The following is a 22,928-nucleotide window of genomic DNA, read 5'->3' on the forward strand; positions in this document are numbered from 1 at the left end:
CAATGTAATTTTCTTCTTTTTGTACCAGAGCTTCATGAATTTCTTCTGCACATTAATATTGATAGTACCCACAAATTCCATCCAAGGATATCCCAAAACAACATCCATGTTATCCATATCTGAAGTATAAAATTCACAATGTAACACATACTTATCCATAGAAAGCTTCAAATCTTTATAATCTTGAACATCCTCATTATCAACCTGTGTGTTTTCAATGTGTTTTAGTGGAACTTGCAATTTTTTTGCCAAATTAACATTGATAAAATTATGCTTGTAGCTAGGATTTATAGACACAATGATCTTCTCCTTCTGAATCAATCCATGACCCTATAATAAGGAGATACCATCAGAAAATAACTCTTTAGGTTTTTTGGTTTCGTTCTTTCCTATAAAAATAAAATCTTTGCTAGATTTTTTGGTTTCCTTCTTTCCAGTATGAGACCATTTGTCCAACAATAGTTTTTCAATTTCATCAGCATGACATAACTTCAGAATCTCACCATCAAGTGATTTCCACCATATAGCAGCCTCATCTTTCAAATAATACTTTATTTTGTCCTTCCAACACCCTGGGAAGTAAAACTTATGAAATGCTATAAAATTGTCAATAGTCAGCCCCCCATTTTTTCCTGTGAAAAACATCTTGCTAGACGACATGAACAGGGTTTTGAAAAAAAATCACTTACTTGGCGAAAATTTAAAGTGACCAAATTTCGGTTAATATTGCTCAGAATCTTTAGTATGACCTGTTTTCAGAAATATAATGACCATTATGCATCTTCCCATGTGATAGAAATCCCAATCTAGGCACTTGAATTTCAGATTCGCGCTGCAACTGTCCCATCATCACAAAACTTTTTGAAAAAAGAGCTAATTTTAAATCAACAATATCTCCCTCATCCGGACATCAATTCGAATATTTTTTTTTGAAATTGAGTAATATTTCAATGGGATCTCATCTATAAAATTAGTTTCAAAACATTCCATACGAAAACTAATAAAAATTAACTGGAGATCTGCCATCCGTGAATTTTCGTCAAAAATTTTCTGCACCATAATTGATTTTTAAATCAGCGATATCTCCTTCATCTGAACTCTGATTCATAAGAGTTTTTTTTTTTAAATTGGGTATTGTTTTGCAAAGATCCCAAATATGCAATTAGATTTTGAAAATTGTTCATCAAAACTTACATATCTGATCTGCAAACTTGCTGCCCCAAAAAAATCCTACAAAAAAAATAAAAATTGTCCACTTTGCCCAAGAAAGTGCTCTGATACCACTTGTAATAGATGTGACTTGCAAATATATGATAAATAAAATATACCCAGAAATAAGGAGAGATAAATAGATAATCTTCTTTTTGTTAATATCAAAACCATTAAGGTAGGGTAACACCATACAATCACTCCTTAACGAAGGAGAACACTCCACAAGCCATATGCTTGTCCATACAATATTCCTTGACATCTCTCAATGGGGAGTCTGTAGCCACTATATAGGCCTCATACATGCAATACCATGGGTCATTACCATGGTTCCCTCAATACCATCTATCTAATATAATGGGCTTATTATATTATTGCTAACTACTTGTGGTCCCCTACATGATACGGGTTCACCACTTTATTTATTATTATGGCCCATCCCATTATTACATTATTCCCTTGGGTACCTCTCTCTGTACCCCATACTATCCCCCCTAGGTATACTACATATTGTCATCTCTATGAAGAACATCAACCTCAACCTGGCTACGCTCCAGAGCAAGTTTCTCCACACACTACAAGAAGGTGTGATAACATAGGTTAAAGCTCGAGAGCAGCATGCATTGAGCCTTATAAGCAAGTATAGAGTAAACAATGAATAAATGCTAATTGAGAAATCATAGACACTAGAGGCAGAAAAGAAAATTCAGGCGCAGAATTCCCAGCTTGTAGCCGCGATAGCAGAAGCCTCAAGAACAGTCCCTGAACTGTGTATTCCAGAGGAAGCGTCATTGGAGGCAAAGATTAGAAAGCAGGCTACAGGCGTGTGCGATTCCAAAACAAAAATGGCTAGATTTTAGTTTGAGCTAAACTTGAAGATCATAGAATTAGAGTTGAAATCATAGCCTTCAACTCCACCAGAGGTCAGGGAATAATGTGAAGCTGCTGTGAAGGATGGAGTTGTGATAGTGAATGCCGCGGTGGTAAATTGTACCACGATTTTTGAGCAATAAATGGAGGTATTCATGTCTTTGTAGGAAGATCCCACCCTGCAGGCCTTAAATATAGAAGCTTGCGAACTCCAACAATAGTATGATGAAGTCAGAGCAATGGTGCACACCGTTGCTGCCGCATAATGCCTTGCTAAGCTGCAGGAGGCAAGGTAGCTGCATCTATAGGTGGAAGCAACGCAGAAGAAAAAGATGGTCGTCATGGCCAAATTGGGGCCTTGGCTAGATGAGGCCTACGTTATCTCTATCAACATTAAGGAGAAGTTGACGAGCCTATAGAGCATGCAGCAGAAAGTCAAGAAGGATAGTGCAGGACCAGCAACAGTGCAGCTGGTGGAGCATATCAAATAGGCAGCCAGGCAGACCGCGCCTGAAGTGGCAGTGGCACATGTAGAGTTGGGAGGTCTTCACAATAAGATATTCATGCCAGTAGAGTGACTCGAGGGTGAGTCATGATCTTTGTGTTGGGGGCCTGTTCGGATGGGATCCCCCAGGGTCAATTTTGGGGCAAAAGCCCCAGTCTTGGGGAAAAATCCTAAGTTTTGTTGCAGAAAATGTAAATTCTCCACAAGTTGTGGTCGTGGATTGATGTGCACTAGTATTACAGAAAGAATGCTACAACTCCTAGGCTACCAACTTTACTTTATCAACCCAGGGTTCGTACAAACTTGGAGGTGACAGTGATGTATACACAAGTAAAAGTGATGGTTTTTCCTGTTTTCACTATTTAGCTGGCGAGAGACCACTGAGGATTTCAAGCCAAAATTCTATGGAGTGAGAAGAAGCTTGATTTCTTGATGGAAGAAAGGTAAATCTACTCTAAGAGAGAGCTACTCTACTACAATAATGGAGAAGACCGAAATTCAATGCTAAATGACACCATTTCCTAATTAACTGCTAAGAAACTATGCTTTACAAAAACTCTAAATCAACATGAACCAAATGCTACTATCTAAGTTATAGAAGTAAGAAGCATCAAACATCACTAATGTGCAAGTAAAGAGACTGAACTAAATCTGTTTTTGCCTTTTTGGCTTTTCATGCAAAATCAAGTATGCAAACTAATTTGTTCTAGTGATGTGGCAGGTGAATTATGGATGTTTGGGGATGGATGGAATGGTTAAGATATGGTTAGATGGTGTGGGATACCTTTGGGAGGCTTTTGGTGACTTCCTAGAGATTTTCCCTCAATTCGGCCTCAAAACGGGCCATTTCAAGAAAACCTACAGGATGTACTAGAAACCTACAAGATTCCCTGTAAACCTACAGGATACAGCCGAGAGTAAAATGTGAGGTCTTGGAGGTGATGGAAGGCTTAGGAGAGGTGTTTGATGGGTGGAATATAGTGGGAGAAGGTATAGGATCACTCAGAAGTCAACAAAAAAGATAGGAGATGGTTAGATTTGCTCAATGTGCTTAGAAGAATTTCTATCAAAAATTATGAAAACTAGTGAAGGTGATGGTGAAAACAAGGGATGGCTAAGGTGGATGGATTGGAAGGTGGATGCTAGCTATGAAGTCTTAGTCTCCTCCTGAATCACCTGCTCTACATAAAACATGTATATCTTCCAAAAAGCTATGTAAACAAGAAACATTCTCATGAACTAGAAGAGTAGAATTAATGAATTGACTACCTACATTATGCATGAGGAAAGTTGCTGAAAGGAATGAAAGCATGGATGAGATCTACTACAAAAATGAAGATGACAAATATGAAAATGGATTAATACCTTGCAAAACTTACCAAATACTAATTTAAAGGCAAAAAGCTCCAAAGCTCATAAAAGAAATAGAAATCTGTGTTTTTGGGGTTGCTTAAGGGTTGCTTCCTCGAGTCATGATCCCAGAGGGAGGAAGTGAGGCCAAGACACCTGCTGAAAACCTTATGGCGATCCTTTTATCATTGCAAACCTACTACTAAAGTAAGGCACAAATGGAAGCAAACTAATAAACAACCAATCTGATCTACACTACTTGCAATGGAAATGCATCTAAAAGCAAATTAACAGTGAAGCTATGAAACTACACTAAACATACATATACAAGAAAGAGGAGCCTTGGCTGATAGGGTTGGGCCCTAACCCAAGAGCTTCAGCCCTCTGAGTTAACTCAGTGCTAGCTCAAAACAAAACTCATTCTTATTACCAAAATAGAAAATTACATCAATAAAACTTTCACAAGTCTGTAGCTCGAAAATAGCTTAGAGTTTTAAAACCAAAATCCGAATCCTAATGAGCCTCTAGAATTCTCTACTTATACAACTGAAGTCCCCAACGCCTTCCTTAAAATCAGGGAGGCTCAGCTCCCAAACTCGAGATAAACTAGCTCTTTGTCTCTCACTTGCTCAACTACCTTCTAATCCTCATGGCTTGGCTGCTTTCACTCCGAGTTGGTGTGATGGATGGAGGAATATTCAAATGGGGGATAAGTAAATGAGGAGGATTTACCTCCTACAATCCCTCTGCCTTGTCCCCTTCGAGTTTTAACCTTATCATTTGCAAAAATTCCTTGATTTTCTCCTTCAATCCTACATTCAATGCATATTATTCCACTAGGCATAATATCCAACTCTAACTCATCTCATAAACAAAATATAATAAAAAAATGTAATAAGTTGTGAGAAACATTGGCTTGACTAAGCTAGGAGCTGAATTAAGGCCCATATAATTACCCAATGATGAATCTCATCATCACCCCGCTATTGAAAGTGTTGCTCATCCTCTGAGAAACTCAATCAATATCCATATCCTTCATAACTCTAGTGGCCTCCCTGACATACCATGCCTCTGTTGTGGTTTCCTCTTCTTGTTCATAGAAGCCTACTTTCCTTTCTACCTTCTCCCACTGCCTCCTTTCTTCTTCTTCCTTCCTTCCTTCTAGCATTCCTAAGAGTAGTGGTGGATTGAGTTTCAGGCCAATCCAATTGACTTTCATCCTTTGCATAGATTACTTATACATGGGTGTCCTGTTTAGTTCTTCTTTCAATATTTGAGGAGAGTGGTACTCTCTTATCTTTAAGTTGTATGGAAATGTGTTCCATCTCCTTAGGCAATCATGTATGCTATCATCCCCTAATGGCCTCAACATGTGCTCAAAATGTGAAATAGCTTGCTCTTGGGCAACAAGATATCTAGGTGCAAGTTGAGGATCATTGGCAATCAAATTATGGGTACTGAAGAAGGCCATGGGATCTGACTCTTCAGCTCTGATGATAAGAGGTTCAGTTTCCTCTCTTGCCAATATCTTCTTCATCTCTGCAGCCCTTGATTCCTCATGGTTCATCTATGATGCCAAAGCCATCAACTGTAAATCCCCTAGCTTGGAATTAGGGTCCCATATATTCATGTATGTTAAGGCCATGCTGTGCAAATAAAACTCAGCCATCTTGGCCCTATCGTATAGTGTGATATGATCACAAAGATCAATGAACTGCTTGTAGTCCTGAAATGGCATGGTGCCTCTCTGTGCTAGGGTCTTGATATAGAACTACATCCACTATTCCTTGAGGTATAAGGCATAATATTTAGCTGGCATCCTACATTGTATTGCTTCCAAAGAGAGACTGGCCATACATGCCAATTGATTCTCTCTTTCTTGCAGTTGTCCTCTCAACCATGCATTTTCTGTCTCTAGTTGATTTTTCATTATGGCCTCTATGTCTCTCAAGCTACTTAGCTCTTTGCTCATCTCCTTGAGCTTCTCCTCAATGTGCCCAATGTCTTCCACCCCCTTAGATTTGGCGATCTATATCCATCAGTGAGTTCTAGCTCTCTCCTTCTCAAGATCGAAGAACAGTGGAATAGAACATTTTTGAGGTATGACCCTGCCTCCTTCAATAAACCTATAGTAGGAGTCAAGGTTATGTTGGGGGCTAGGGTCTTTTGACTCTAGGTCCTCGTGTTTATTTTCTTGATACTTTCTTACCTCCCTTTCCAATTTTTGTGCCTCCTGTAGGTTCAACAGAGTATCGTGTAGGACTACCTCTGCTCCCTGTAGATTCTGTTGTGTATCTTGTAGGATTTCTTTTCCCTTGGACGAGGTTTATCTAGTCATAGGCCTTCTCACATAGGTGATAGGAGACTTAGGGGAAGGCATTTTCTCCTTTTGTTTAGGGGAGTCTTCAATCAAAATGGGAATTTTGCTTGGTGTTTGGGGTTTCCCCTGCCTTATTCTTGTGCTTTTCCTTGTCCTGAAATATAAGGGGGTCTGTTATAGACATATTTGGGCACTTCAAACCCAATCTTATATGTCGATAAAATAGGGCTCTTTAACCCCTAAAAGTGTTATTTCATACCCTAAGAGAACATAAACATCTGATTACATCATTCCCCAAAAGTTCCACCTAAAAAACCATCAAGAACTGGCCAAACCTGGACCATACTGACTACTCCAATGTCAGGGTGCGATGCATACTGACTTCTACACTAGCTAGGTGTGATGCATACTGAAGAGGCCTTCTGTAGGGTGTGATGAACGAGGATGGACAAAAGTCTGGGACAATTTGCTAAGTGGATGCTCATAGAATCTTCTAGAAACTTCCCCTCTAACACTTGCCTCTCTGAATTCACCCCAAAGATGAGTAATATATCTAAACTTCAGTTATCTCCCCTCTTGTGGAACAAGTGTAACAAGTGGAATGACACTAATCAAACCCCAGAGATGACTCACACCCTTGCACACATCTATAAATGGATCCATCATCTAAGAGATCCAGAGGTTGGAATATTGTGAATTGCAAGTAAGTGCTGATAGTTTGTATTTGAGAAAGAGCATTGTGTTGTTGGGTGATCTTGCTATTTCATGAGGTGAAGAGGGCATTGATGCTAGGAGGATGATGCTGGATTAGAAAACTGGGTTGTAATTCTCCCTTCTATTTAATAAAGTTCTTCGAGTTTTCTTCCATATCACTGTGCAATTGTGAATGTTATTATTTTGGAATGCCATTGTATGTTCATTATATTTCTAATTATGTAATGATTATGATATAATAGATCAAGATGCTTTGATGGTTCTTTGTTACTGTGCTTCTACAGGTACTCTCTAAGCGGGATAAGTACAGAGAGGAGTTGCAAGCTCTGTCAAGGGGGAGAGAGATCAAGCAAGGAGTTAAGTGGAAGATCCAGGTTGGTTTATTTTATCTCTCTCTTATCTATTATACATAGAAGAAATCACGAATTGCTTTAAATTGTTGTTTCTAGGGTAGCTGCCAAACCTAGAGGGATAGTCACTCGAAAAGACACTAGTTTTCCCAGAAACAAATTGGCGACTCCATTGGGGATCTAATAGATGTTTTTTATTATTGTTGTTTGTTTTATAAACTATAGATAGAGCCTGATGTTAGCCAGATAGCCTTCGAACTGCTCTTGCTCTATAATTTCATAGTAGATGAATGTTGCTTCAGTCAATCTGTGGTTTAGTTTATGAACTAAACATATGACTTGAAAGCACATATAGATGCCCTTTTGGTAGCTCAGTAACCTCTCAATATCATTCCTCTATACTTTACTCTTTATTGTTCATCAAAACCCAGCTTAACTCATTGAAAACAACTCCACTTTTGAGCCAAAACCCATTTCAGTTGCGCTCCCTGGACCATCACACTGTGTTCCACTATATTCCAGTACACATAGCACCTCCTGAGTGTAGTAAGTGTGATGCATATCAATTTTTGTGAAGCCCAGGTGTGATGACTAAGTGACCCTATTTCCATTCTTGAAATTTGGGGTTTTTGTCCTTGTTTTCAGTTCTGTTTAGTTGATTTGCTTCTTATGAACAGTGCCTCCTTACTGAAGCCTCTTTGCATCACATAGATAAGCCTTCATTGATTAGGATTAGTAAATGTTTTTATGTATTTTTCCATCATTTACAATCCTTTGTCAAAAAGTTTCTTAAATCGATTTGTCGTTTTGGTACAAAAAGTGTCGTAACTGTCATTTTGTGTCAAAAAGAGAAATGTCGTTGAGTCTTCCTTCGCTCGATAGTCAATTGAACTTTTCGTCAAGTATTTGATTTGAATTGCTGATATCTAAAGTGTCGAAATCATTTTCTATTCTAAATTGAAAAGTTTCATTTAGTCTTCCTTTCTATTTTGAAAAAGAAATTGTTGAAAATGTCACTTTGAAAGAAATATTTCAGATCTTTGCTGCATTTAGTTTTAATTTTTGGAATTTTTTCACATTAAGGGAGATGAAAAACAAATACATGCATTTGCATTTGCATTTAGTTTGTGTGCGAAAAATGATTTAGGAAAAGTGCATTTAGTGTGTGCTCTTTGCTCTTTGTTTGAAAGAATTGTAATCTTCCTTAGTAGCTAGGATTTTCATTGCTCAAAATAAACAACGATTGTTTATCATTGTAGACTTCATATATAGGAATTTCAAATCAACATCATCCAGTGAACCATTGAAAGGAAAAATTTAAACAAGATCAACTCTAAAATAAATTTCAATGAACTTAACAATGCTTTGGAACTTAATGCAACACATCTAGAGGACTAGGCTAGAGATGTGTTCCGGCGTCGTAAAACCTAGTAACTATCATTTTCATTGAAGGTTGGGTAATTCCTCCTCTTTGATACGACAAGTTCTAGCATGGACTTGTTCTCCCTGTACCATCGAGCATATATTGTGAGACCACAATAGGATTATATCCTTTATCCATAGGAAGCTGAGTCTATAGCCCTATCGATCACAATGCACTGAACACAACATTTGGGAAGGTTGACTGTCATACATAAGTCGTTGGTAATTTCTCTTTAATTTATCACCAAGGTGTATTTTGCAGTTTTGTGATTGGTTTGGTAATCGCTTTGTCTACATTTCCAGAGTAGTCTCTTTCATTCCTTTTCGACTCTTTACAAGAAAAGGTCCATCTGAGCACTTGTCACTTCAAGCTCATTAAAAATTAAACTAGAGTCATCTTTAGCTTTTTCTCGACTCTTAAAAATTGAAAAAACAAAGTTGTGTCAAAGTGCCATTAAAATTTATTGAATTCGGAATAACATCCCTATTCCTTCGTTGATCTTAGGTTGAGATAATGGAGTCCACCACTCAAGGAATCCCTCTGGAGGGGAATCCTAGTCCTTTTACTTCTTGGGGAAATATTGGTGCTCCTCATATGGCCACATTGTCCCTTCTGGGACACACTATTGGCCTGCCAATATGGCTGTTCTCAACCTCTGTGGTTCAAAATAACGTGATTCCTCAGCAATCAAATCAGCATCCAGTTGATACTAAAGTTGACCCTTCGCCTTCTTCTTCATTTGTTTCTCCCTCCCCTTCTTCCTCTTCGCTTGGTGAAAGTAGTGATGCTAATAACCAAGTGGCTAAGAAGAAGAAGAAAGGTAAGGAGAAGAAGAAGAAGCCAATTTAGCAAGGGGGCAACCAAGCAACCAATGCTTTGGATGCATCTGCTGGTGAAAATCTGCACATTAAAGCTCCTAAACCTAGATGTCCATGCATAATTTGTAGAGGAGACCATTTTCATCAAGATTTTCCATGCCTCCCTTCGATCTTGAGAGAATGGTCCCCCCGTTCACACAACCAAGTGTCATCAACCTCTACTGATCATGTTGACAGCACAACATCAACTAGTGATAATGAAGTTCGTGGACAGAAAGGAAAGGTCAAAGTTCCATGTAGGTTATGTGAAGGGGACCATACCCTTCCCCGTTGTCCTTTTTTGGATGAAGCCAAAAGATTCTTGCATAACCGTCTTGCTTCACCGCAGTGACTTCCACCTGCATGCAAGAAACTCTCCCCAAGTCCTTTATTAGTTGAAAATCCAACTGACTTAACTGAACCGTCAGTCGAAACACTTATCGCTGAAAGTGAATCTTCTAAGTCCATACCAGACCAAAGTCAACAGGTTGAGATGGTAGTTAACCCAGTTTTACCTTCAGAAGATCACATCCTACCCAAAGAGAATGAGAACGATACTATTCAAATTCTTTATGTTACTTCAAAGTTCGATGAACTTGGCGGCAATCTGCCTGTTCTTTCAGAACAGGAAGAGAACCCCCCAGTTCCCACTACTCAAGGGGTTAATTCAAACATTTATTTGATACCCCCTCCAAGCAATCTAGTCACTTCCTTTTATTGGAATCAACTAGTGAGATCTCGCCTTCCTTTTTATATACCTTTCTGAATCATAGTACAAGTTTACAAAATGATCGTGTCAGGAACTATAATAGATGAGGGTGCGTCAGTGAGTATCCTTTCCTCAACTGCTTGGAAAGAACCTGGTTCGCCATCGCGTATGCTTGTTACAAAGAATTTTTTAGGCTTTAACAAAGGAACCAGTAGACCGTTAGGGATCCTTCCTAAGTTACCAATAACTTTGGGAAGGAAAACCATTCACCTGAACGTGATGGTAGTCCCAGGACTATTAGATTACAATCTACTCCTTGGACGTGACTATGTTTACAACATGGAGGCTATTGTTTCAACACTCATTCAAGTGATGTGCTTCCTGCATGAAGGCAAAATTGTCACCATTGACCAGCTTTCATTTCCTAGTTCAAGCATAGCTCCAAGTCAACCATCATCCCTAAATGGTCCTTTTATATCCACAGTGTCTCTTCAACCTTCATTCCATATACCTAATTACCGCGAGTAATCTGGTGAATGTAACGAAGCTTAGGGGGCATGCACCCTTGTCTATTTGGCGGACGAACCCAGCTGAAAGGATAAGTTTCCATGTAGGTTATGTGATTGGTCTGAGACACCTTTCACCTTTATCTATTTGGTAGACGAAGTGCAAGAAGTGTTTTTTCTAACCACTGACAAAGACCATCCTGCTTAACCATAGTGATTTCAATACGGTTACTGGAGATTCTCTTTTTCATCATGCTGGAGGCATGAAAACCTTTTTATGCAAGCTAAAAATGAGCAATTTAATTTCTTAGTTTTGTTAGCTTTTTAGATTTTTAACTCCTTAGGTTAGATGATTGGTCCAACACACCATTCACCTTTGTCTGCACTGCGGATGAGGCAAAGGAAGTGTTTTGTCTAAGTATTGACAAAAAATTATCCTACCTAACCTCAGTAGTTCCTTAGCTTTTAGTTTTTTTTTTTTAGCTTTTTAGTTTTGTCTTTTCTAGCTTTTTAGTTTTGTCGTTTCTAGCTTGTGTAAAAGAAAACCCCATATCTGAGCATATGTTGTCACATGGTTCAAGCTCATTAAAAATAAACCTACCCCTAAGCATACTTTCCACAAGGTTCGAGCTCATTAAAAATGAACTCGCGCCCACACTGAGCATAATTTCCTCAAGGTTCAAGCTTGTTAAAAAATGAACCCGCCTACCACTGAGCATAGTTTCTGCAAGGTTCAAGCTCATTAAAAAATGAACCTGCCTCTAGTAAGTAACCTCTGTGATTACCATGCCATCAGCCTTTTGAGCCTTGGTTGTGTTCTTGCCATCACCTCCATCCTTTTGGCCAATCATACGCCTCCACTTGGTTGTTTACCCCCTTGAGGAACATCTACGATGAGTGTTCTTGTTAGCCAACCTCTTCACATCACCATGTTTTGAGAAGTTCCAAACTGACCCAGGACCAATTGCTACCCTAGACACCACTTGTTCCTCAAAAACAAGTCCTCTTTAAACCCTTTTCAGACTCGTTAAATATGAAAATATTGTCAAGCAATTGGCCTTTCAGCTTGTTAAAGTGGTCGGAAATGCTATCCCTCCTGTATATTTTAATATTTTTCAGACCTGAGGGATTATCTCATGAAAAAGTTCGAGTGCTTGTCTTTTTCAGCTCGCTAAAGTAATCTAAAAGTCATCCCTTTTGTATTATTTTAATCTTTTTCAAACCTAAGGGATTATGCTACGAAAAAGAACTTCTGGAGTTTCTTTTTCATCCCTTTTCAAACTCTCTAAACATGAAAAGGACCGAGTTATCCTTGTCGTTAAACTTGTTAAAATAATAGCGACAAACTTGTCCACCTAGACGAGAATGAGTTTCACTGTCGCTAGACTCGCTAAAACATAGCGACAGGTTTGCCCGAAGGGCAAATTATAGAACAAGCATATGTTATCCTCCTCAAGCTTGACAAAAATAAAGAGGTATTGGTCAGAAATGACTGGGGGAAGGGGACGAAAAATTGAAAACTTTATGGTAGTAGGTCACTCTTGAACATGACACTTTCACTCCATCACCATGATTGAGTCGGGTTGGGTTATTCCGTTCACCGGTCATTTCACCATTGGTCTTTCACAACATCCATTTTGGGGTTAACGCTACCAATCCATATTAGTGTCACCGATATGTTCAAGAGAAGTCATTCAGTTGAGAATTAACCATCCAGTTAATGCCTCATCCACTGCAATACCTTCAACCTCCATTTTTCATGACTGCAATTCCTGAACCTTGTGTCCTCAGATCATTTTCACCTCTAGAAAATCATTTGCTTCGTTTCATGTCGTAGATGTGGGATACATTAAGGCCCTCCTATGATGGGTCACTTCTTGTCGATATCAGCTCATTATCCAAGAAGTTGACTTAGAAACAACCCTTTCAACACTTTGAAGCTTGCATGCCTCAATGGCAAGTTTCTCACTTCCGGTGATAGGTTGACATCAATGGCCTTCGACCAGAAGATTTTGCATCATGTTTGACATCAAATCATATATTCACACCATGTGAATTGTACTGTAGTACCTTGAGGGTCATCATCATTATCGGTGATTCCTCTTGCGTCTGTTAACAACACACATTAATGGCTGGTAATCAGGTGATGCCTTTCCATGTTCGACTTCAGAACATCTTTTCACATGGATTGACTTGTACATCAGGCGAAGATTGAATGAGCTTGAAGACCCCAAATCTAGTTTCATCCATCTGGGCTGCGATATATTCAGGGATATAAAGACATCAAATGTACACAAAAGCTACACAGATGGTCATCCAAACCAAGGAGGATGACTCTACATATAAAGAATCACCAGTCTGCAACTGCAGATGATTATCTGTTCTATGTACATGAAATGAATTTATAAAGCTGAGCATGGGAATTCCCACCTTAGCTAGATCATGAAAAATTATATTTGGATGATGTATTTTATTATATCTTATATAGGTCACCTTCTAGTTTCGAAACCTTAGATCCTCATGATAAAGCATTTCACCCGACATCAAAGATTTACGACTTCATGCTTTAGGGGGCAACTGTTATAGACATATTTGGGCACTTCAACTCCAATCTTATATGTCGATAAAATAGGGCTCTTTAACCCCTAAAAGTGTTGTTTCATACCCTAAAAGAACATAGTCATCTAATTACATCATTCCTGAAAAGCTCCACCTGGAAAACCATCCAGAACTGGCCAAAACTGGACCATAATGACTGATCCAATGTCAGGGTGCGATGCATACTGACTTCTACACTATCCAGGTGCAATACATACTGATGAGGCCTTCTGTAGGGTGCGATGAGTGAGAATGGACAAATTTTCGGAACAGTTTGCTAAGTGGATGCTCATAGAATCTTCTAGAAACTTCCCCTCTGACACTTGCCTCTCCGCATTCACCCCAAAGATGAGTAATAGATCTAAACTTTAGTTATATCCCCTCTTGTGGAACAAGTGTAACAAGTGGAATGACACTAATCAAAACCCAGAGATGACTCACACCCTTGCACACATCTATAAATGGATCCATCATCTAGGAGATCCAGAGGTTGGAATATTGTGAACTGCAAGTAAGTGTTGATCGTTTGTATTTGAGAAAGAGCATTGTATTGTTAGGTGATATTTCTATTTCATGAGGTGAACAAGGCTTTGATGCTGGGAGGATGATGCTGGATAAAACAACTGGGCTGTAATTCTCCATTCTATTTAATAAAGTTCTTCGAGTTTTCTTCCATATCACTGTGCAATTGTGAATGTTATTATTTGTGAATGCCATTGTATGTTCATTATATTTCTGATTCTGTAATGATTATGATATAATAGATCAAGATGCTTTGATGGTTCTTTGTTACTGTGTTTCTACAGGTACTCTCCAAGTGGGATAAGTACAGAGAGGAGTTGCAAGCTCTGTTAAGGGGGGGAGAGATCAAGTAAGGAGTTAAGTAGAAGATCCATGTTGGTTCCTTTTGTCTTTCTCTTATCTATTATACATAGAAGAAATCATGAATTGTTTTAAGCTGTTGTTTCTAGGGTAGTTGCTAAACCTAGAGGGCTATTCGCTCGAAAAGACACTAGTTTTCCCAGAAACAGGGTCTACCTCTATATTTTTCCTTTTCGCTTGATGGGGGTGCTAAGAGTAGTGAGGGAAACTACCGCGTCTCTCTCAGTGCATTCTAGAGACACCCTAGGTGACTCCTCCTTGTTTTTTGTCCCCTCTTTTCCATTTCATTCTTCCCCTATGTCCTTCCATTCTTCTTCCTCTTGTAGATCCTTAACATCTTTATCAGTTTCCTCCTTAACATCATCCTCAGCTTCTTCATCATCCTCCTCTTTCTCCTCTTCTTCTTCATATTCCTCATTTTCTTCTGTTTCATCTCCTTATTCATCCATCTCATCTTCATCTCCTTTTATTTCTTCTTCTTCCTACTCTACTTCTTCTTCCTCTGCTTTAGTCTCTTCCTCTTCCTCTTCACTGGTAGTAGGACTAACATCATATGTGAGATCTTTGATGTCTTCCTCTACCTACATGTCTCTGAAAACTGACCATGTTATAGGAACTCTGAGGTTTTGGAGGGAATCTTCTCTAAGGATTCTAATTAACCCATGGTGAGCTAACTTTTGGGAATTTCCCTCTTACACATTGATGCTTGAGTCTATTAGTGATTGCAGCAGGAAGTATGGTATGCTGAGCTTGTGGTGAGGGGGTGTTTCTGCTCCAAAGCCCAATTCTTCAAGAAGCCTAAAATGATAGCCATAGACCACACTATACCTACCCTCACATGAAATGTATTTGATCAGTTGGTAGCTTACCTCATTCCAGGGATATGGCAGACTTTCTCTCCTTACTCCATTTTTGTCCTTAGTGGGTTCCTCACCTTTTAAAAAAAAAATTCCTTCTGGAAACTTGTCTATCTCCTTTGTCTTCCTTCCTCCATGGTATTCCTAGGGGAAGCGTGGTAACTTTGCTGATGGGTTCAGGGGTGAGTTATATGGAGAGGCCTCTTACCACATCAGTGGCATGGACTCTGGTGAGTGGAATGAGGGAGAGAGAAAAATCTCGGGCCACCTCATGATCATACCCCCTGAATTTTTCGAAAAACCCCATCCAAGTATGCCTTGTGAATATTTCTAGTACCAGAGCGTGTTGTTGGATTCTCATTGTGTTTGTGGGATCCCTCTTATTAAACCCTCTTGTTATCTTGGTTGGTGAGGTTTTGAGGAGATGAGATGGTTGATACAATGCATAAGTAAAAAACTAAGATGATTGTTGGGCAGCGGATCCCCTGCGTAATGGTTTTGGGCTTGAAGCCCACATTTTTGGGTATTGTATTGTATAAGCTCCGCGAAGTTCACAAAGCGTGAATTGTAATGGGTCAAGTCCAAGGGTAGTCTGCCCTAAAATAAGTTAATCTAGAATGTGTCGGCCTCCCCATGGTCCGCGGACCATGGGAATGTATAAATAAGAAAAAGGCTCTAAGTGTAAGGTAGCTTTTTGGTAATAGAAGTAATATGGGTGTCTGAATGGGATAGTAGATCTGAGTCTGTAAAGGCAAGCTTGGGTTGTAATAGGAGATAGAGGCTCTGCAGCTATGTGTACGGAGGCCTGGTAGCATCCACAGATGAGTGCGCGGACCCTTGCAGCTGAGTGCGCAAGGTAGGAAGTGGATTGTAACCGGATAAAGGCATTAATAAAGATAAGTCGATTTTGATTTTGGTTTATGCATCTATTCCTGATTTATGATTACGCGCATGTCTGTTTATGTTGAATAATAACTAAAAGTTCTTTACCGTCGTAAGTAACCAAAGATATATAATAATAATAAGCACAACAAAGGGTAAATTGCACTCACGCTTGACTAGGGTAGTTGCCTCGTAAAGAAAACTATGTGGAAGCAATGCAGCACTAAGGACCACTCTACGAAGGCCTATACCACATCAAGACATCCCTGGGGTGCGGAAACCTAGTTCCAGCACCCTCCCATACTACCTCGGGTGAGACTTTAGTTCAAGCTCCGCGGACTGTTGTCGAAAGGGCCAGTAGTGTCGGGATTTGTTTGGCTAAACATTTCTGAACCTGGGTCAGGCCCCATTAAGCCAACAAATGGTTTCATTGCTGGGACCGAGATGTGCCTAAGGGATATCTGTTGTCAGGACGTTTGAACCCTACGAAGAAAGAACTTGAAGATTGGTTGGATCAGAAGTTTCACGAGTTTGTGATACAAGAAAACAAAAATCCACAGATATCCGAGAGAAGGTGGTTGGACCGCTTCATATATACTGAAATCCACGAGGTCTTCTTTGTGACATTCTCTTTGGAACTATATGCTTGGATTGCGAGGCTAGCAGACAGCACTGGAAGGTGAAAGCTTGATCAACTGATAGTGTGGACTCTGGAGTTAATGCACAGGCTAGAGGCATCTGAAGATAAGATCGTGCAGACGGTAGATCTTTGGTTGGATTGAATAATAGGAGGGTTCATCACTAAATTTGCGATAGACACAACTATTAGCTACAGTGAAGCCAAAAGACATTTTATCAAAGGGCCACGAGGTAAGTACATCAAGTCTTTGAATACCTAGATTAAGATGTTGTTATGTGAAAAATGGGTGATGCGCATACATTAATGAGCGGAATGATGTGAAGTGGAAGGAGCTTCAAAGGGATCGAAGGGTTAGGAAACAGTCTTTTAATTTCACCACCGCGAGAAAGTGGGGAAAAGCACGCTTGGGTTTCTCTGAGGAGTGCAGTCAATTTGATCAGGCAGCACATTCTGCAGTTATCAACTCCATTAATGCCACCACTCCCATCACCCTCTTCACCTCCAACTTCGCCCACTCCGCCTCCACCAAAACAGCTGTTTAGCACTGCGAGTGCAATCAAGTTCCCTATATTTAGAGGAGTAGGAAACAAAGATCCCGATCAATTTTGGTTCATAGTAAGAGTAGTGTGGGAATAGCATGGGGTTACGTATGATAACATTAAGAAGGCCACATTGGTAAGTGCGCTGTAGGATCGCGAGTTGACTTGGTATATCAAACAATCAAATGATCACCCGAATGCCAGAATAGCAGAAATTCAAAGTGCATTGAACAAAGAGTTTAGTCAACTGAAATCGGAGACACAGTCGATTATAGGATTCAAGGAGATCATGATGCTTATAGGTGAAACCCCCCGGGATTTAGATCAAAGGCTGAAACGTATGATCCACGAGGCTAATATGACGCTGACGGATGCCCAGCACTGCGCATGGTTTGTGGCGTCTTTGACACCACACCTGAGGACAACACTGTCACAATAGAAGCGCTCAACCCAGGCAAAGGCATTGGAAATGGTGATTAGGTTGCACGAAACACTGATACAGGATCCGGGGTTGGGGTTCCAGCAAATCCATGCTCAAGAAAAAAACCTATGCTTAGAGATGCAGAGTTTGAAGCAGGATAGGGTGCCCCGGCCAGAGGCACGCGAAGAAGTGTGGTGTATAAAATGTAAAGGCCAGGGTTACGATAAGGATCATTGTACTGTATTCGCGAACTATTTGGCAGGATGGGGACCGATACCGTTAAGACTGGAGGCACAAGCAAGACGTATTGCATCCGCTACTCTCTGGTGTGTTATGGCCTAAATCTACCTCAGGCTGAGAAAGGCAGGTCTAGGCTAACATCAAACCACGCTTAACCTGGTAGCTAGCCCTACCAAGTCAGCAGAGGGCTCTATCCTTGTCAATCTTAGGAACATATAGCAAATGAGGCTTGAGATGACTGATGTAAAGACTAATTTTAGGCTAGTTATATGCTTAGAGGAGTTTGATTGAGTTTTATTTTGGTTTGCTGGATCAAAAGTGAAAGGCAGTTTTGGGTCTGGGGAATGGACTCAGTCTTGCAGAGGTTTTTGTGGGGCGAGGTAGGAAAATGATTTGGTACTTTGAATTAAGTGAAATTGAGAGTCTTAAGACTGATGAGGATTTGGAGAAGGAATGAAAGTATCAGGAATCCTCTTCAAATAGTTGAAAACATGTAAAACCAAATAAACCCTAAGGTAGATCACTACAACATCAATGATTTCCACCTTTATACTTGATTCATTTAGTTAAGCTGAAAAGAGAGAGATGATGGCACACATAAAAACATGTAAACTTGAAGCACAGAAGGAAAAATAATACTAAATCACCTTGCCACAAGAATCCCACAAAATGCCTCAAACCCTGGTCTATTTCCTTGCCAAACTGCGGAGATGAATGTACATTAATGCTCAAAGCATTCACAAGCGTCCAACCTTTTCAAATGACTGAAAAAACACATGATATAGACCTCCAAACCACCTGTGCTATCTATCAGGGGTCGAATCCATGAGAAGAGGGGTGGTTTCAAACATATCTAATCTAGGAACACAAAAATAGGCAGTGGAATAGCTTGCCTCTAAAACCTAGGAAACTGACTCATTCAACTTTAAACCACCTAAAACTGATGTAACTACCTTATCAAGTCAATTTTCATCATTTTTACATTGTAGTACATCAATTTACATCATTTCAACTCATGGAATTGACCATAAGAGATAAAAGGTCAAACTAGAAGAAAACTAGGCGAAAAACAGAGTTTTTGAGCAAAATTGGCACTTTTTCATCCTGTGCGTAGCGCTTTTTCCCAGCTCAATTTGGAGGCCTTCCACTTCACCAAATTTGTTACGAGTGGGCTTGTTAGAAAGGTATATTTGTCTACCTTCTATTATAAGTGTATTTTTTGAATTTGGTGTCCAATTTCCCCTGTAAAAATCAGTTCTCCCAACACTGCTTCCTGTGTGGTCAAAAAGTGGTAGAGAGGGCATTGTTGAGGTGTGTTTGACCCTTTTGGAGGCCCAAAACTTGTCAAAACTTCCTATTAATTTCTAGGCATGCATAATTTTTCACAAGGAATCTAAAAATACAAATTTTTCCTCCAAAGGAGGTCCCTATCAAAAGCAAGCGCCAGGTGGCGCTATGCACCTGCAAGAAAAACCTGTTTTTTCCTTGAAAAATTCAAAATTGCCAAAAAGTTTGCCAAATTTTTTGAAATTTGGCATGAGTGATATGCATCAAGTACTATGTTGGGCCAATGAAGCTTCTGCTAAGGTCTTGAGCTTATATTTCTCTTTCTTGCTCCTCAAAGTCTTCCTCAACTTGGCTTTTATGCTCCTTATCCTTGTTTTGCAAATTTTGTTTCGTGCCAAATAGTGATAAGCCATGTGCCGCAACATCTTTTTCTCCTTATTGTCTTTATCAAGCAGATTATCCAAGTGCATATTTTCCCTCTCTAGCCAAGATTCCCAGTCAAGATCAATCTCTTGCTCAAGCAGTGTCAATTTGACTTTCCTCCTTTTTGCTGCTTGCTTGTTTTCCCTTATGGTTTGCAGCTACATGATTGTCTGCTTATCCTCCAACTGCTTGTTCCATTTCTCAAGGTAATTTATGATCCACTTAGCTCTTTCAAGGTTAATAGATAAGTCACGGATGTCCGCTTCTTGTTCTTTGATGATCTCCTTGAGTTTTGAGCTTTGGGAGCCCAAATCAGTATCCTCATCCTAAATCAAAATGAAATCTATCTCCTGGCCTTTAGAAGGCCCTTCATCATGCAATGGTTGTTTCCCTTTATCCTGTACCTACTTTGCTGAAGAAGAAGGCAAAGTCCCTTTCACTCTAGGTGAAGATGGCATTTGCCTATGGTCTGATGAAGAAAACGAGACCCCTTCCACCCCAGGTGGAGATAATACTCGTTTGGCAGCTGCAAATAATCTCCTTGTTCCTTTTTCATAAGTGAAAAATACTGGCACACCTGTAGTTTGAGTCTCATGAACCTCTTGCTGATTTGAAGGCCATCCTTCATCTTGAAATACTAATGGGGTCACTTGAGGGTTTTTGAAAACCTCCTGTGAAATGAAAGTATCCCCTGAAACATTCAACAAGCTCAGCTGGTGCAAAACAACAATCTTGATCAATGAAAAATCATAAATGCTATTGAACTATAGATGAATAGGTTTTCTTTGCACCAATGTGGCCATTTTCTCAATATTTCTACATATGGAATAGGGGAGATTCATCATCCTCACTCTAGTGAAATGCATCAATAATCTAAAATGATAAGTGTACAAGCGAGAAAATCTCTCTTCACAGCTGAAGTATTTGATAATGAGCTTCATGAGTGGAGCATAAGTGTCCTGTAGGTATCTGAAAGGAAAGACCCTACTGATTTGCTTTTGATAGCAAGCCTTGATATAAAGCTCATAATGTTCTTTGCCCACAAGCTTTCCTTTGTTCCACTATTCACCCACATTTGGAATACCTATTGCTTCAGCTATAGTTTCAGGTGTTAAAGTGAAAGAAACACCTGCTAAGTTCACTTGGCCATTGTGAAGATGAAGGACAAATAGTCTAGCAAGTTCAAGGTGGTATTTCACCCTTTCCACCATCTCACAAAACTGGTAGTGAGACTGATGTTTGAAACATGTTACTACGAGGGGACAAGCCAATAACTCTGTGAGTGTGGTGGGCTCCTCCCAGATGTGTTTTCCTCTCTTATGTGGTTTTCTTGGTGCATGAATCTCTAGGGAGGAATCACTCACAGTTTCCTCATCCCTTTCATAAGATGAATATGTTTCCATATTTTCCACTGTATGGTGTAAAATGATGATTAAGAAGAGATTTTATTTCAAGAATAGGTGACTGTTGTTTTCTTCTTTTGGATTTGATGAGTGAAACAGGTGAGTGGGATTTGATGAGTGGGATTTTGATGCTGGTTGTAGGGTTATTAGGGAGTGATAGGGTTTTGGGAATAAATATTAGGGTTTAGGGAATAGTGGTCATTAGGTGTTAGGGTTTTGGGGATAGGGGGGTAGGATGAGTGTAAATGAGAGAGGGAAAGGGAAATGAAATTAGGGAAATTCAGTGGAGAGGAATGGGATATGTGAAAATGATGCAGGGGAGTAAAAACAACAAGTATGACAAAATTACAAAACCCTATATAGTTTTTCAATATAACTATGCAGCAAGTTATGGTTTGAATTTTCACCTATCAAAACACCATCAAGGGGGAAGAATGTTTGCAATGACAAAATGGGAGGTTTTACTTACTTGAAGAATGATATTTGCAAGATTTTGGAGCTTGAGAAGGTCATTTGAATGAAATTTTGGCTTAGCAGACTGGTGCGCCGTGCCAACACCCAGGTGCACTGCACTTGGTAGGTGTGTCGTGCTAGTTCAAAACTGTATGTAAATTCTACACCCTGTGCGCCGCGCCGAGCAGGTGCATCGCGCCAATACGCAGGTGCGTCGCGCTAAGGGAAATTTCAAAAATTTTCTGCAATTTCTCTCCTTTCACCTCAAAAACGTGATTTTCTCTTGTTCTCTCTCTCTTTTAGCACAAATGAAGTCTACAACACAAGGAGCACTTTATATACCTTTTGAATTTAATTTTTCATTTAGAAAACCCACTTTCTAAAGTTTTCTTTTTCACTTTGTTCTTTAAAAACTCTATTTTGCCGTTAGGATGTCTTTTTGACATTTGATGGACTAATGCTTGGATTTTCTTGTCTCTTTTGCAGGAGCTGGAGTGCAGGATTTTGGCAAGGTGACCCAGGGCTGCAATTCTGAACTTATTACATATAGGAAAATTAAAATTACATGAAATTTTTATACATAGAACATAAAACTCTGTTTTTCCTCAAAACAAGGTTTTGAGGAAGAATCAATTACTGAGTATATCATTTGTTATCTCAAAATCAAGCCCTGGAAGGCTGCAGACCAGAAGACTTCAAGTAACTGTTTCAAACCAATCTTTTAGCTAAGGCTTAGCCTCCTTAGCCTGAGAGGGCTCTCTCAAAGGATTAAAGGTTTTTTGATTATGATCAAGATGGCTAACTCTTTGTGAAACAAATAGGAATGAAGATGGTGGAAACAAAATTAACAAGTATCCATTGGGCTTATGGAGTCATATGTGATTTAGTATTAACAGTAGGATTGGCTTTGCATAAAAGTCAAGGCATTCAGATTTCAATATAGGTAGAGCACACCAAACACAAAAAAGACAGTCTACGAGTATATGAAGGAAATTAGAACACTGCAAGTGATTTCTAAATAATCAAATACTCATAAGGTTGTAGATAACATGGAAAGACAACAAAAGAAACTCATACATTGAACTCTCTATGATTCTTGAGAAGCGTAAGCCAGTACTGTATTACCAACAAAACAAAGTCTTTACATAAGCCAAATATCAGAGCTTTTTTACATAAATTTCCAACCCTTATTACATTTCTCTTTCTCCTATATATAGAGCTCTTCCACCTGACTGAGATTCCTCCTCAAGCATGAGGGGAACTCGAAATTTACTTCTAATGACACCCATTGAACTTTTAACTTCCTATTAAATATAACAAACTGCTACTAGACTTTCTAGAGATCCAAATCAAATAGGAGTCTAACTCCATATTATGCTAATAATAGCCTTAATTACAATCATTCTTGTTCTTTGACATGTGGTCCTTTTTTAATTTCGCTATGGTGGGTGTTCAAAGTTCCATACTGGTCTTCAATGTTACATCTTCTC

Source organism: Pinus tabuliformis, chromosome 7 (assembly GCF_031772625.1).
Source record: "Pinus tabuliformis cultivar Carrire ecotype Pingquan chromosome 7, CPIR1, whole genome shotgun sequence".
NCBI lineage: Eukaryota > Viridiplantae > Streptophyta > Pinopsida > Pinales > Pinaceae > Pinus > Pinus tabuliformis.